We start from the raw sequence: 16912 nt of genomic DNA, 5'->3' as shown, positions 1-16912 counted from the left end.
CGGACCACTTAAAAAAATTAATAGGTATAAGATTACCTCAAGTTTTCAGAAATTGTTCTATTTACTTATCTACTAAATCTTGAGATGAAATCAGACACACTTTTAGCAACTACATAAATTATGTATAAACTTTATATTGCAAAATTGTGTTTTATAAAATAAGTAAATCCACTGTAAATATTGCTGCTATTTTAAGCTTTTCTCCAGGAACATCTTTTCAAAGTTTCATTTTGCGGTAGCACTTCTCCAAAAGGAGCAAGTCTTCGCAAGGCAACGCGGCTCGGACCTTTTAGAACAGAGTTTCAGAAAAGGAAAATAAGAAGCACTCTAAAACCTATTAAATGCAATAGTTTGCTGCTCCGCCTCTCGCTTAGATGCTCGATTCATTTTTATGAGGTGTCTTTAAAAGCATACATTTTCTGGTTTGGGTTTACCTGGTTTATGGTCCTTTCTTACATTTTGATTTAACTTAATTTCGTGGTTTGTTGTGTTTTATTAATAGGTATGTTATTCTAAAACTTTGTCTTAGAGAAACTCGGTTGCACAGAATATTGTTGTCAAATAAAACAGTGCGCTGGCGTACTAGTGTAATGTAATAACGCTTTGTTCTCTTATAGTAAATCTCTCGAGATTCCGAAATATTTGTCTTATATTCGTCGTAATAGTTATATTCGTCCTTTGCTGCAGAGATATGTCGATCTACTAACCTCGTTTTGAAATCCTAAAGTAAAAAAAAATAGACAGTAAATTTGTGTTTTATTATCACACAAATTTCATTATGCTTCAGATACTATAAGAATAAGAACCTTTATATCAGAATTTCTGTTAGAAGTGTTAGGACCTTATTGCACTTGAACCAAAAGTACCCTTCTGTAAAGAAAAAAAAAACACTATTTATAGATTCGCATTTCGTGTTAACAACATACTTAAACTGATTGATCATTTTGTACCATTACGAACCGCAGCTACGCGTTCAGAACTTTTATCAACCCTCCATCGGCTCCATCGTACTTAAGTGCCCAAAGTTTTTCGTTACCTCCTAATAGCAGCAACTTGCTAAATAAACGCTTAATAGCTTTGCCACTGAAATGGAAAAAGGTGGTCGCGATCTTAGTACACGTTAATTTAGCCGTTACTTTCTAACAAATTCAAAGTATGCAAGTGAGAAAGTGATGCATGATATGATAGACGACAGAGTTGCAACCGTCAGCTCTTGCATGACTGGTTTTCATGGCTTGTGAAACGTTTTAAAGGTAAGGTCTTTGATTAAGTATAGTTGTTATGGTTCTCTAGATCTTTTTATAATGGTTAGTTTGAGTGGTGGACGGTAGTATTAATAGCATTAGGGGCGGTTGAAGTTCACACGTTTTTGGTTCAATGCCCTCGAATGTAATGCCTATTTACTACATTTATACGCAATTCTTTAGCCTTTTTCTGTGTATTGTGACATTGCATAAATTCTTTAAAGATTTGAAGTGTTTGACATGCAAATAGCGCTTTGAAAGCAAAGCTAACACGTAGAAAGCTACTTAGCTTCTTAAATGTATTTCAAGAATAGTAAACTGCTTGCTTTACGACTAAACATACATACCTACACTTAAATTCTATGAATTAAATTTTCTGTGTAGGTATTTACACAACGAAAATGGGACGTTTTAGATATGATTTATAAGTAAACACGACATTAAAACATGTGGAGAGAGAGCTTTAATATTTAATATAATGGGTTGTATGTTTACGTGTAAAAGGATTTGCCACGGCTGCGGTGTGCAAATATTTGCAAAACGAGGAAAAATTCTGTTGACAACGATATTTACTCCAAAGCGTTATCTACCTACTTAATCTTTCTAGCGTTTTTATTCTTCAAAAATAATGTTATTCGTGTGTTTAATGTAGAGTTTCCTGAATTGTAATTTCAGAATTTGAAAAACACAGTGTAACATCAACCGCCATTATGGTAACACTAGCTTTTGCTCGCGACTTGGTCTACTTCGAATTAGTCATTAAGGTATCGCCTAATTAAAATGAATGGCAATCGAATAAACGAAGCATGCTCACATCTATTAAGAGGCGCTGCCTCAATTTTCTCATCTTTAGGGTAAAAACGTTATTTTTACCTTCTTAATGGAGGAATTCGTGAAATATTGGAACTGCAGTCTACGCCTCTTCTCTTTTCCCAAAACTATAACATTCCGTTACCTGTCGTAATGGCAGTGAACGCTGGTTCGATTCCAGTTGGAGGCGACAGGAGGCCTTGGTCACTTTTTCTTAGTATAATATTGCAATTTATTGAGGTTTTACTAAAAAAAATACTAGTTTAGTTTTAAGCTAGTTTTTATAAGACAGTGCTACGCCCTTGCACGGTGACCATGTACCTAATCTATGTTATACAACACCTCTTGTAACCATGGTTTTGCATGAAATAAATGAAATGAAATATGATTTACCTACTACACCGAATTGTCATGAGAATTTAAAAACTAGTTGTACATGCAACTCAGCTCGCGTGTCAATCTGGTACATAATACCACCCTTCAATTGCCTAAAGTCATTCTAAACTCGGAGTGGAATATCCCAGAGACCTTGAGCGGGGCTTGTAAAATGTTGACACGCAAACGAATTCCCTGGGCGGGCTGCCTTGAGTGTTGGCCTCTTGTTCGAGAAGGTTCTCCTTTAACTCTTGAACCATTTGACATTCATTTTATTTTAGTCATTAAATTTGGACCATAGTCATTATTGTGGAGATAAGTTTTTACGTTAAGAATTATAAAATTGAGGCTATGAATGCAAATACGAGAGGCTGATATGCCCGATATCATTTACTGCAACCCAACTGCAACTTGTTTGGGCAATGTGGCAGCAATTCTCATACAAGTTTAGTTATCATTGTTTGCACATAATCGTAAGTACAGTCTTATTTACTCTTTTTACAATATTGTTAGAGCGGTTTCGCACTACTTCCGATCCGAATTCGAGAAAATAATATTCGTCATAGCCAAAGAATAACGGAAAGAAATCGGATAGTGGAGATCGGATCGGACTTAGTGCGAAACCGCTCTTAGAGTGAAAATATATCTTGTACCGCTGAAAACGTTCAAAGCTTGGAAAGTTTGCGAAAAATTGGATTCACATTGGAAGCAAAATTACAGTTATAGCTGACAACGAGTTTTCCAATCCTCTCTTTAGGAATTGGCGCACGACCGAGCTGCATGTGGATGAGAATTCTAGTAGAATTCTGGCGAAATGTTTAAGAAAAATACCACCTTTGTAACAGGGAAAATGTGTCTCCTTATGACTACATTTATAATGTGTCAGTATAAAGTATAATAAATTATGATATGATGAAAAACAAGAATGCAGCATAAATTTCACCCGACATTGCATAGCATGGCGTAATAAATGGTAAATATTGAGCACCTATCGCAAGTTCCAACATGCTAGGATTTAATTTGTATAATTTCGTTTTAGATAAGGTTTGATCTTGGCTTCAAAGAGCCAGTTATTTCATTAACACAGTTAATTATATTATCCAGTGTTCTTCCTGGAAAATTAATTTATTTTGGCACAATGAAGCTTCGTTATGTATTCAACGAGACTGGTTGAGGTGAGTGAGAAAAATAAATGAGACAACTCCATTGTTATCTGTGCTGTGAGCTCCGACTTATTATCAAGGGAATGGTGTCTTGTTTTATTTATTCTGTTCTATATTTATTCACAATATTCTATGTATTCAATATAATACTCTATATCGTATCTACATAACAAACAAAGTCTGAGAGACAGCCGAGACAGGGCGTTGCCGGCCGAGTGAAGAGAGGCTATTTTATAGATACGAGGCCGGCACCTAAACTCTATTTAATTTGTTTAAAGAACTTCATAGATATCTGTAGGTCCCGGGTTCGAATTCCGGTAAGGGCATTTGCGTGATGAGCACAAATATTTGTTCCTGGGTCATGGATGTTTTCTATGTACATAAGTACTAGCTTTTGCCCGCGGCTTCGCTCGCATTAGAAAAAAGACAAAAAGTAGCCTATGTCACTCTCCATCCCTTCAACTATCTCCACTTAAAAAATCACGACCATTCGTCGCTCCGTTTTGCTGTGAAGAACAGACAAACAAACAGACACACACACTTTCCCATTTATAATATTAGTATGGATTGTATTTATCTATATAAGTACGTATATCTTCGCCTAGTACCCATAATACAAGCTTTGCTTAATTTGGGGCTAGGTTGATCTGTTGATCTGTGTAAGGTGTCCCCCAATATTTATTTATTATTTATTTATTATAGTAAACCAAAGTTAGTAATGACCTTGTTACCGTGCGTATTCGACTAGTCTACTACTAATTTGATATAAGTTTATTTAGTAAGTACATTTGCGAAATCTGTTCTATTTCAGTTTTTGCCAAAGCAGGCGGAGTTGGGTATAGTTAAGAGAAGAGGCGGGGTTTTACGGTAGTAGATATGTAGCTTAAAAAAAATTTAGTTCGTTTGGCATACTTTTTTTTTTTGCATTTTACCCACTAAACTGTAGATACCTTATTCTAGAATGTGAAATATATACATGTATTTTCACGTCGACATAAACTTCTTTGTTGCGTGATAGTATTTTGTGCAGCCCCCATTGTCCCCGAACTGAATAGGCTTGTTTCAAACCATATTCTTTGCGAGGTACGGTCTGGCAAAAAACTACGTATTTAACTAGGAAAATAATTGTTGTAAGTTGTATAATAACGAAAGCCTGACATTGTTTAACTTTGCATTGTTAAGTTGTTTTGAATAGGACAATACAAATTAAATTTTGTAGGGAGTTAGGAGTTACATAAGTATAATTTACTTGAAACTTTTACATAAACAATACATTCAAGTTAAGTTTCTTTATGGGGCAATATTTGAAGTCAGAACCACGTATGTTATATCCTGTTAGGTTTTTTATTCCGTAGCGTAGACATTAAGCGGACCTTGGCGCTAGGCCGGGAAAACGCTAGGTTGAAGAAGAAGCGTAGACATGAACTTTTTTAAACTTACTGTCATGACTATTATCCGGTATAAATAACCTATACATATCTGTTTTTTTAATATACATCTTGCTCTTATTTCCCTCTTCTTCTTATTATTATTATTTAAGAGATATGTAGCTCTTGTCGGTGGAGTGTGCGCCATATTTCCCTATTCTCCGTTTTTAGGCGGAGACGGAGTTACATGCGCGTTGCCAACCCATTAGAAACTTGTACACTCCTTGTTGCTGAGTTAAGACAGAAAAATATCAAAATTGGTCTTAATTGGTTGAAAATATTGCAACAATTATCTGATAGAAGTAACTTATGAAATTTCGACAAACTTTGATTTTTTTTTATATTTTCTATGTCCGTGTTCCCATTGCCCTGCTGTCTGTACGGCCATCGAAAGAATGTCGCATTTAAACGCCCCTCAGCCACACTGCTCTCCACGCCAGACGACAAAGCACCAGACACCTGCCGTCTGTCTAATGAAGTGCTGCACTGATCTCATACTCACTGTCAACATGGCTGCTGAGTTTTAGACGTTTTAGAATGTGTTATTCGGAAGCATAAACATATGTACATATGTATTTCTTGCTCCACGCCAGAGAAGGCCCCAGAAACTTGCTGTCTCTGACTATGCATGAGCGTCAACATATCTGTTGAGTTTATACGTTTTAAAACACGTTACTCGTCATAACGTCATGGAAAATGTATGTAATTTTTGCGCCACACCTGCAGCCTGTCTAATTAAGTGCTGCACTGATCTCATGTTCACTATCAACACGTCTACTGAGACTCCTGCTACGAGATTCGGCGTCTTAGAATATTACTTGGAAAGTTATAAATAGCCGCTTGGGAGCTCTGTTTACTTTCTCCATACAATTGTTGTAATTTTTCGTGACGTTTAAGTTATCAAATAAGTCAAATAACATATTTAAAATTCGTCAAAAATGTAAGGTACATAGATGCACAGAACAGAAACTAAAAAATATAGACCTTAGAAATATAAGGCGTGTGTATGGATTCTTACTGCAAAGTTTGTGCAAAACCCAGAGTTTGCTTCGTAACCGTAACGAGTTACCTGTTGGGATTTTGAATGGTTTCCACTATTTCAAAGACGTACGAGTAAACAATCAGTCCGTCTAAAATAGTCACTGGTTCTGACGCGGGAAAGTTGACTTTACCTTGCTCTGATACGTTGTACAATACGTACCTACTTTGCTTGGAATTTGGAGTATCTACTTTGAAATCATTATTCATTTTGAAATATTTCTTTTTGTACGATTTATTCTTTAAGTAAAAAGTTTCTTCGGCAAGTAAAATTCTTTGATCTCTTGTACCTAATAGTAAATTTAGGTACCTCTAGGTATGTTTTGGAAAGTAAATCAGAAGGTTGATGCTTTAAGGAAACGACTTCTCGAGGTTATGTTAATGTAATTCAGCGTGTTTGTGCGTTAGAGATTAATGGAATCCTCTTAATATGGTTGCCTTCATTACCTGGAGTCCTTGGGTTCTTTTATTGCTGATTCTTTAATTCATATTTACCGGGAGGTTTTTGAACATTAAAGCGACGCGGAATACACCGATCATTTCGAATGTCCATAGCGGTTTATTTCAACCCAAAAAGCTACCCGCTTGTTTCAACTGAATGGTTCTTGATTTGAAACAACGGCTCTTGTGTAAAATCCTAAAAGAGCCGGATAAGCTTCAGATTAAAATCTGATCTGCCATCTGTCTCGGGTTTTCCGGATGTAATCTCTTTGAATGAAAAAGACTCTTTGAATAAACTGGAAGTTATACTTTGCTCGCGGGACTGAGAAAACGCATTTTCCTAGAAATGAAATCTAACTTGGTCGGCCCTGGAAAGTAATAGGTATCACTGGAAAAGTCGTTTCGAAGAATGCTTTTATAAAATGTACAAATACATTTATTAAGTATATATAGTCTTGCAGATTGCTCGTCTTATTATAGAATGGTAAAGGTTCAAATATATCTTGAACCATCAAGACTAATTACTCCGCTAAAAGGTCAGGTATCGCAAAGAATTCCACTAAAAAGAAAATGCGAGCCTCTCTGAATGGCCGACTGCGTCTGATGAAAATTTAATTACTGGACGAGCTTTCATTCCACGAAGGAATATCAACGCAGCGTTTGTGAGAGGCCTAACATACACACAAGTACAAGGCCTAGGGCTTACGGATTAACGATTAAGTGCCTAGTAAGTCTTAGGATTACGGTTAATTAAGAAGGCTTTAGATAAGGCTCTAAGACACCCGGCTGGCTATTCAGTGCGGAAAATTTTCTGGTTTTTCGTAAACGTAAAGTTAATAACTGTTTAATTTTATCTAACACTTGTTTGACATGTACATGATTGCCACAATTATCATTAGTCTTTACGATGTCATGGGTATCATTCGAACCGTTTGTTTTTTTTTGTGGATTGATTATATTAAGGAATGACATTTATAATCATACATACACACCGCAAAACACTTCTTCCTAAACAGCAGGTATACTTATCGTATTTATTGTCGTGGAATCGCCACATGATATGAGGTGTTTATTGCATAACCTACCGATCTTTCTAACGAAACGATTTCTTCGATACTTCTAAGGACATTGTTCCAGAAAGAAACATGGAATTTCCCTGCCAAAAATTAGCCACAAGTTACTTGTAAATCGTGTAATCCATTCCATCCATTCCGCCCGTGTTATACTTATAAATGAAATGAAATGAAATGAAATATTTATTTTCTAAGTAGGCATATTACAATGCGCTTATGAACGTCAAATAAAACTACGCCGGCTCTAACCCTACGCCTCAGCCTCGAGAAGATTTCAGTCCCCCCTCAGTCAGTTGGAGGGGGGTATCCACTATGGGACCGGCAAGAAACTCGGCGGGCCACTTCTTTTCAAAACATTACATCTTATAATTAACGTGCATTAAAAGACAAGATACAATTTAATAAGCAAAAATATTCATAAAAAAAAATTAACACAATGGAAATTAATTTCAAGAAATTATATAAAGTACAAAGCTACTAGAACTTATTACAAAGTCGTATCAACGTGGCTTCCGATACTCCCTTCATTTTCCTTCCCCGAAAAAGTTAGTCTTTGATGCTAATCAAATTATTTGTATGCCCGACCTTTCTTGGTAATACTAATGGAGAGCCTGCATAAATTAGTTACATTCTTTTTTTTGTATTAATACTAGAAAGTTTCTAATTTATTTGAAAGTTGTGCTCCCTCTTTGTATTTTTTTTAAATTCCCTGTTTTATGTGTTGAAGTTCTTGGTTACATTATTTCGTCGTTGTCATTTACGTGTGCATTTGCACATAACGTTGCGTTTAATATTTTAATAAATCATTTTTCTTCCAATCATATGTACCAAAGAAACATTTTTAAATGTATCAATTAACATTATGTATCTACTCATAAGACCAAGTTCCGTATTCATTACACGTGTCATCAAAATATCCATTGAACTCGCCTAATATTCGACCTACGTCCTTAAAAACTTCACCAGACGTGCGGTTCTGTTTTCGTATTTATTTCTGCACGACTTCCGTATAAGCTAAAATGGGTTCTGTTCTTTTAAATGAAGGTTGGTGTTGGTGGAAGCAGGTGCGCTTGAAAAGTCTGAGGTGTCGTTTTGGGAGCTTACTCGGGTCGCGTTATTAGTCTTGTCCTTCTTTATTGGAATATACGAGGGCCTCCTCGCCTCCCGGCTTCCACGAGTAAGAGCGGCAATGAGACTTCAGAATATCCTATCTTGATTTGACATTTCTTCGCAGCAATATTGAAAGGAGCTTGAGATGCGTCTTATCAGAGAAAAGTTTGAGTTTTATTATTCAAATTACTCTTTTGCTTGGCGCGTTCAGTGCGTATCTTCAAGGCAAACCAGTATAAGTCTACCTTAGAAACAAAGAGTAGTTACGAACTTATAGATCTTTTAAAACTAAGATAAGTTTCCAGTAGGAAAATGTTTAAGGCTAGTCGTGACGTCCAGTTGCTGACGTCATTAAAGGCGTAAATGCTGAAATGAAAGGAATATTTACTCGTTTGATGTTGATGTAGTTAATGTGCCGAGTAAGTCGTGGGTGTATAATGAAAATGTATATCAGAGCATGATATTGTTTTTAATTAATGTATGTATATAAATGAACGACATATTTATGAACGTTCAGGAGGAAAGTTGAAATTTGTATTCTGAGATCAAAATTATACTTGATTAATGACATTTATGCGTGCATTTTGGTCATAGTCGTAACTGGCGTGTACTCGTATAAGGCACAAGTGATAAAAAAGTAAAATTAAATTTACCTCCAGTACAGATCAGAGAGTATATGCTAACTATTATTTTTTGTACCGTCTGTCAAGCTATATCGTAATGCCGTCAGGGATTTCGGTTCTTAGGAGGCGCTGTATAGTCTCAGAGTTGGTCAAAGACGCCTAGCCAGGCAGGCAAGCAGGGTCGCGCGATGAATGATAAAACATCAGGCCGTCCCTATCGAACTTACAAATATTGCGATAGGGACGGCCTGATATTTTATCATTTATCGCGCGACCCTGATTGCCTGCCTGGTCTTAAACCATCTCTGAGGGTGAACACTGTGCTTGCACCTCCTAAAATCCGAAATCCCTTACGGCATTTTGTTACAGTGAGGGACACAGATGTTGCTTTCGTCATATCCTTAACTGTAACAGGAATCAGCACTAAACCTGCCACATAAGCACATCAATGCCCGCGGCCTTCGCAGACACGTGGCTATTTAGATCCGCACGTGTCCACCACACGTGCGGTGCCTGTTCACGTAGCTGCAACACTGCACTGATTAGTCTACTGACTGGAGAAATATCTGTGATGGATTTAAATCCGATAAAAATCTTCGATGATCAGTTAAAGTCGGCTGAAAATGACTCTGCAGCACGTTTGATAGCGCAGAGCCTGGATGTCGAGTTTTTAACGTCATAATTTTATAGACATTTGGCGTTCGAGCTAAATTTTCCATGTTCTGCTATCAAACCTGCCGAAGAATTATATTAGACCAACTCTCGTATTTTCTTGTTTTTTTTTTTAATTTTTATTTTATTACAAAATCGGAAACCCAATTCATTTATTGATCTTATTTAAATACCACCCTGCCCTGATTACTGCATGCGAAGCCGAGTGTGAGATGTATGCTAATTTCCAGGGCTCGAGTCAAGGTGGCAAGATGTTAGCAAAATATTATCTAGTTTAGAACTTAGGTATGATCCCTTCACACGATAAGAAGTCAATTGCAAAATTATAACAAATAGTTAAACTAGAATCGACTCTTATCTTTCTAGAGCGTAGCAGCTTCTACAAAGCGCTACGCAAGTGCTACGACTTGATAACTGCTACGAAGTTATATCAATCATTAATGAACAACCATAAATTGTTGGCATTGTCGTGTCGTAAACTTTTCGTAGCAAGTAGGCAACTGCATTTTTTGAAGAAAAAAATGTATACCTAAATCATTCTGTTTATTAAAAATGTTTTAGAAACTATCCAGTTATAAACTGCAAAACAAATTATAACTACCTCGACTACATAAACTCGTTGCAAGTTAACCGCCTAGAATTTTCCAGTATACATTTATAGCGAACGCTAAATATATAGGTGTCGTTTTACGATACGAAGCTGTAAAACGTGCCTTTGCAGCCGGCGACTTGCGACTCTGAGTTAGTTTGATGAGATGTAGTTTTGTTTATGTTTATTCCATTTACCTGCGGTTTAACGATCTGAAAAGTAATTTTGAACTAGTTAGTTACACTTTGATTGTCTTTTTGTCAAAACATGGTATTTATTTTGCCGCTCACCACGCAAGCTGTTAGCAACGTTAGCAATCATACAATACCACTACAATACGCTAAGAAAAGTTAATGCAAAGCGCCTAACGAGAACTCTAAAAAAGTTCTAACAATTTTTTACATATTTTTTTTGCAGACGATTCCGTTTCATAAAAAAAAAATTAAATTACCCTTACACTGATTTGTTTGCAAATCTTGCAGTGCTCGCAGTCATATGATTTTCATATTTTAGAAGTCACTCCACAGATTGTTACGGAAATATACGAACGTGTCATGCTATTTCAGTCAGTCTCAGTACAAGATGTACTGACATTGACTGAACTAGCATGACAAATACGAACTGTTAGAGTAAAAACACCAGGATACCACTATTAATTATACAGTTTATTGAACGGAATCTCAAAATACAATCTGAGTTACAAATGCTCCCAATGGAAGCTTCCAGTCAGTCTGACGCCCAGTTGACAGCGATGCCTAGGGATGGGGACCAGCGACTAGTGATGTCCTTACATTCGCCCATTCTGACCTTGACCTTTCGTCCCGAAGGTCTCTGCTATCCATGCTGCTACTTGATGACTGCCGCAGTCAACGCAGCCGAAGCAGGCCGCGCCTCCAACTGGTGGCGGTAGACTTCATCTGTTCATTTGTTCTTTTCTTTTCTGCAAAGTGAACAAGAACTTTGTATACTCCAGCTATACACTCAGGCCCTGGTCCTTTGAAGTGATTAACACGAGAACCGTTGGAAACGGCCGGTGTAGTTTAAGACTAACTTACACCAAGATATGTAATTGGCCTCATTTTATAGTCGAATCATAGTAATGACATAACTAAACTCAAGATTGCATGACCAGACTAGCCTAGTACAAGTAAGTCAGGTCATTATTTAACAAATCCACAGCCAGTAAGGCTTTAAAACTATTAAGGTGCGATGGTACGAAAAGTACATGTTTTACCGCCATGATCGATACTATATATTAGTCAAATTAATTATGTAAAATAGATGACATCTAGCGGCGGGCAGGTAATTACTGGTGTACAAAACACCATCTAATATTTGCTTGTAAATAACTTCACCCATCAATACATTTCATTTATTTTCAGGCAAGTATTATGCCATTTATCCTTAAGTTAAGACTTACGTGAGCGGTGCATTCCAAACTAACCAACCGCTCAATATAATAATGATGATTGGCGTCGTTTAAATAGCAAATACATGGAACAAACTCACAGTTGGCTTCGTCACTGTAGGCTGTGAAGCTCCCCACATGCACAAGAAGGCGTACAACTCGTGAGAGGTTAACTTGACACACCCTATGCGTGATCATAGCCACCTTCCAACACAGCACAAGCTCTTGTTAAGAAGCTCTGTAACATACATGGGAAATACTAAGTTCCTTAATGTAACGAGAACGTGATAATTTTTCCTTGGAACTAAGCCAGTAGGTGATAGAATCAGTACAATACAACTGTCGTTCAAGTAACATGATAAGGTTACGAGAAATTAATTTACAATTGGCATAGTAGGTGCTCTCAATTACAGATCCGGCTTACATAGCCGTTAAATAATTTAGTAATAAACAATGACAATCAAGACATTACAAAATATTGTCATGTATTTTTTTTTTTTTTTTTTTTTTTAATATATATTAAGCAGAATACATGGCTGTTCCTTGGCAGGACCTTTAACAACCGCTGATTATTTTTTTTCTATCAACATGATAAAATTAATAAATGGTAATAATCAATGTGTACTAGCCACCAATTTTGCTATAAGACAACACACATTACCATATCAAATCTTCATACGAAAGCCACGGTGATACGGCTTCTTTCGTGGCTGTCAGCGCAACGACCGCAGAAGTTGGCCCTTCATGACAAGGTTGTCGCGCAGCCTGTAGCATGCATTCGTTCAGCTAGGCATTCCGAACAGTTGCTCTCTCCGCTCTATTGGAAACCGTAATTTCACCAGCGACCTCTGGAAAGTATGCATGTAAGTGACCCTTTCAAGGTAACCTTGAGATCATTACTCTTTAAGGTCATAAAACATGCTTTTGACAAACAAGGTCTCAAGCTAACCTCTTAAGGATATACCTCTTAAGGACTATATAACACATGATGGCATCTCTGAAGACCTTCATCACAAATAACAGAAGCAGACCAATCCTCTTAAGGATAGTCTATATAACACATGATGGCGTCTTTAAGACCTACATCACAGATAACAGAACAGAACTAGCCTCGTAAGGGTAGTCTATATAACATATGATGGCGTCTGTGAAGACCTACATCACAATAACAGAAACAGAACAATCCTCTTAAGGAAAGTCTATGTAACACATGATGGCGTCTATGAAGACCTACATCACAAATAACAGAAACAGAACAATCCTCTTAAGGAAAGCCTATATAACACATGATGGCGTCTCTGAAGACCTTCATCACAAATAACAGAAACAGAACAATCCTCTTAAGGAAAGTCTATGTAACACATGATGGCGTCTCTGAAGACCTTCATCACAAATAACAAAAACAGACCAATCCTTTTAAGGATAGTCTATATAACACATGATGGCGTCTGTAAAGACCTACATCACAAATAACAGAAACAGACCAATCCTCTTAAGGATAGTCTATATAACACATGATGGCGTCTCTAAAGACCTACATCACAAATAACAGAAACAGACCAATCCTCTTAAGGATAGTCTATATAACACATGATGGCGTCTGTAAAGACCTACATCACAAATAACAAAAACAGACCAATCCTCTTAAGGATAGTCTATATAACACATGATGGCGTCTCTAAAGACCTACATCACAAATAACAAAAACAGACCAATCCTCTTAAGGATAGTCTATATAACACATGATGGCGTCTGTAAAGACCTACACCACAAATACCAGAACAGAACTAACCTCGCAAGGATAGTCTATATAACACATGATGGTCCGTCTCCAAAGACCTGCATCACAATAATAGGTCTTATGCACATGGTCCGCCTCCTTAGGCCTGCATTGCATAAACAGAACTACTTAAGAAACAATAATCAAAGTGCTAAATGTATAGCAGACATTAAAGTAATCATTATAATTATGACTCACACTTTAAGTGACGGAAATCACTTCATTTGTGGATATCACATTAATTACACTACCATGGATACCACAAGATTCAGGTACAATGTGCTTATCAGGAAACCCTGTGAACAGAATATATTATTAACATCATGTAAAGGCAACACAACTCGGTTCTTAATCCGGCGTGTATATATGCAATGGAAACTCAGTTCTTAATCTGAAAGTAATAAGACAAGCACAACTCGGTTCTTAATCTGAGACTAATAAGACAAAACACAACTCGGTTCTTAATCCGGCGTGCATATATGTAATGACAACTCAGTTCTTAATCTGAGACTAATAAGACAAAACACAACTCGGTTCTCAATCCGGCGTGCATATATGTAATGACAACTCAGTTCTTAATCTGAGACTAATAAGACAAAACACAACTCGGTTCTCAATCCGGTGTGCATATATGTAATGACAACTCAGTTCTTAATCTGAGACCAATAAGACAAAACACAACTCGGTTCTTAATCCGGCGTGCATATATGTAATGACAACTCAGTTCTTAATCTGAGACTAATAAGACAAAATACAACTCGGTTCTCAATCCGGCGTGCATATATGTAATGACAACTCAGTTCTTAATCGGAGACTAATAAGACAAAACACAACTCGGTTCTCAATCCGGTGTGCATATATGTAATGACAACTCAGTTCTTAATCTGAGACCAATAAGACAAAACACAACTCGGTTCTTAATCCGGCGTGCATATATGTAATGACAACTCAGTTCTTAATCGGAGACTAATAAGACAAAACACAACTCGGTTCTCAATCCGGTGTGCATATATGTAATGACAACTCAGTTCTTAATCTGAGACTAATAAGACAAAACACAACTCGGTTCTCAATCCGGCGTGCATATATGTAATGACAACTCAGTTCTTAATCTGAGACTAATAAGACAAAACACAACTCGGTTCTCAATCCGGTGTGCATATATGTAATGACAACTCAGTTCTTAATCTGAGACCAATAAGACAAAACACAACTCGGTTCTTAATCCGGCGTGCATATATGTAATGACAACTCAGTTCTTAATCTGAGACTAATAAGACAAAATACAACTCGGTTCTCAATCCGGCGTGCATATATGTAATGACAACTCAGTTCTTAATCTGAGACCAATTAGACAAAACACAACTCGGTTCTCAATCCGGCGTGCAACTTGTCTTATTTTTCCCGTGCCCCTAAGGTAACACGCTTACTATATATACCATTATTGAAACACATTCCAGTCAAGCAAGAATAATCATATGGCACTTGGCTTGACTTATCGAGGTTTCACTACATTCAAATAATGTAATATTTTATCTATCATTGTTCACTTACCAAATAGTTCTTGACAAAGGTATTTATATATCATCATCAGGCATGGTGCATAAGCTTAATAATTAAACCATCAAGCTTGCCAGACACACTAGAGAGGTGCTCCAGCTGTAGGTATATGTGCAATTTAAAGCACAACATTATCCATATAGCTGCCACCTGCACAACTACATAATTTTGTTAGTTGTGTTAATACTATGCATATGCAAGAATACTTAGTACAGGTGATTGAGTTTTTATAACAAAATATCATTATTTTTGATTCTTGCAAAAGTCACAAAACATGTAAAATATATATATTCTTGTGAAATCAAGAAGCAATAGAAGTGTACAGTTATTTTTTTTTTTTTTATATTTCAAGGAACAGAACATATTAAAAGTAGACAATACTTGTCAACTTCAAACGTTACCTGTTTGTCATGCTTCAGTTCAGAAACATTCCTTCGCAGTGAAGGGTTAAAATTATTAGAAGCTCCAATTAAGTTATTTACCTCAGATTATTGCACATCTGTTAAAAACTTAACTGATTGGCATGTTTCAAGCCCAATTCCAAATCAAACTGATTTGTTGTAACAGACAAGTATAGCATGTAGACCGTTAAAGTCCATCAGGTCTATAAATATCAAAATCTCTTACCATTAGCTATGACAAATTTTACCAGTGTCATAAATAGTTCAATAGATATCCAGTTTGGTGTTTCCAGCTTTTAGCAAGATTTAACCTCAGGAACTTCTGGAATCATGCCTTATCAATGCAAGTATTTTCAACTTATGGTCAATATTCACCAGGTTACCGGCAGGCAACTACTGTAATCAATAAATTAATCTGGAAAGGAATGTAATTAAGGAACAAATTATATCACTGATAATGCATTAAATGGACACTGGACTATGTCATGATAATAAATGTTCCAAGTGTCTGTCTAGGGAATATATTTGTCTTTGGTTCAATTTAGAACATGATTACATTTCTTGTCAAAAATGTTTGCAATGCTAAACCAACATTATTATACACAAAACAGCATCAACAATACACTATACTTCAGTGCTATGCCCTTAATTTTGACACACATTATGGTTTTAACAAGATGCATAATTAACCTCATCAAAATAGTATTATGTTAATATTATTATTATTTTCTCAACATTTTTTGATAAATTTGTGCCATGTAATATAGCAACATATTTCCTCATTTAGAAAAATGCAAGATCATACAGAGTTTATATGCATAAGAATGTCACTAAGACAGATTTCAAAATACAGTCCCCGGTACAGGCCCCGGAGAAGTGTTAGTGAACTTATAGTCAACAGTTGTCAAAGTTTCTTATGCTTATTTACTCATCCCTTTATACCAACCTGTAGTGAATTTAAAATGTATTTACTGTCAGTATACTTACATAAGCCAGATGCAATGGTACAATATTATTGAGTAGGATAAATACCTTATTCCATGTCATTCCGGACAAACTTATATTTAATATGACAAATAGGGCAAGATAATGATCATCTCTCTTTGTAGATCATAAAACTCATAAAGTCACCTGTTATAAGGAATCATTTAGGTGCCATTTAGATTGAAACTTATCTTATATTTTGTTTCACTGTGAC

The 16912-nt window shown here is 36.3% G+C and overlaps 1 protein-coding gene and 1 long non-coding RNA gene across 11 annotated transcripts in view; one reads left to right on the top strand and one right to left on the bottom strand.

The window, feature by feature from the left end:
* The window catches only part of LOC125231271 (kinesin-like protein unc-104), a 172451-nt gene that overhangs the window by 7683 nt on the left and 147856 nt on the right, over positions 1-16912 (top strand). The window lies entirely within an intron of this gene.
* LOC125231272 lies at positions 11210-14179 on the bottom strand. The gene is made up of 2 exons (XR_007177606.1): positions 13952-14179; positions 11210-12821 (listed from the first exon to the last, which is right to left on the bottom strand). It is a non-coding gene; the product is annotated as an uncharacterized LOC125231272 (long non-coding RNA).

Source organism: Leguminivora glycinivorella, chromosome 11 (assembly GCF_023078275.1).
Source record: "Leguminivora glycinivorella isolate SPB_JAAS2020 chromosome 11, LegGlyc_1.1, whole genome shotgun sequence".
NCBI lineage: Eukaryota > Metazoa > Arthropoda > Insecta > Lepidoptera > Tortricidae > Leguminivora > Leguminivora glycinivorella.
Note: the sequence above shows the minus strand (reverse complement) of the source record. Positions and strands in the feature narration are given on the sequence as shown.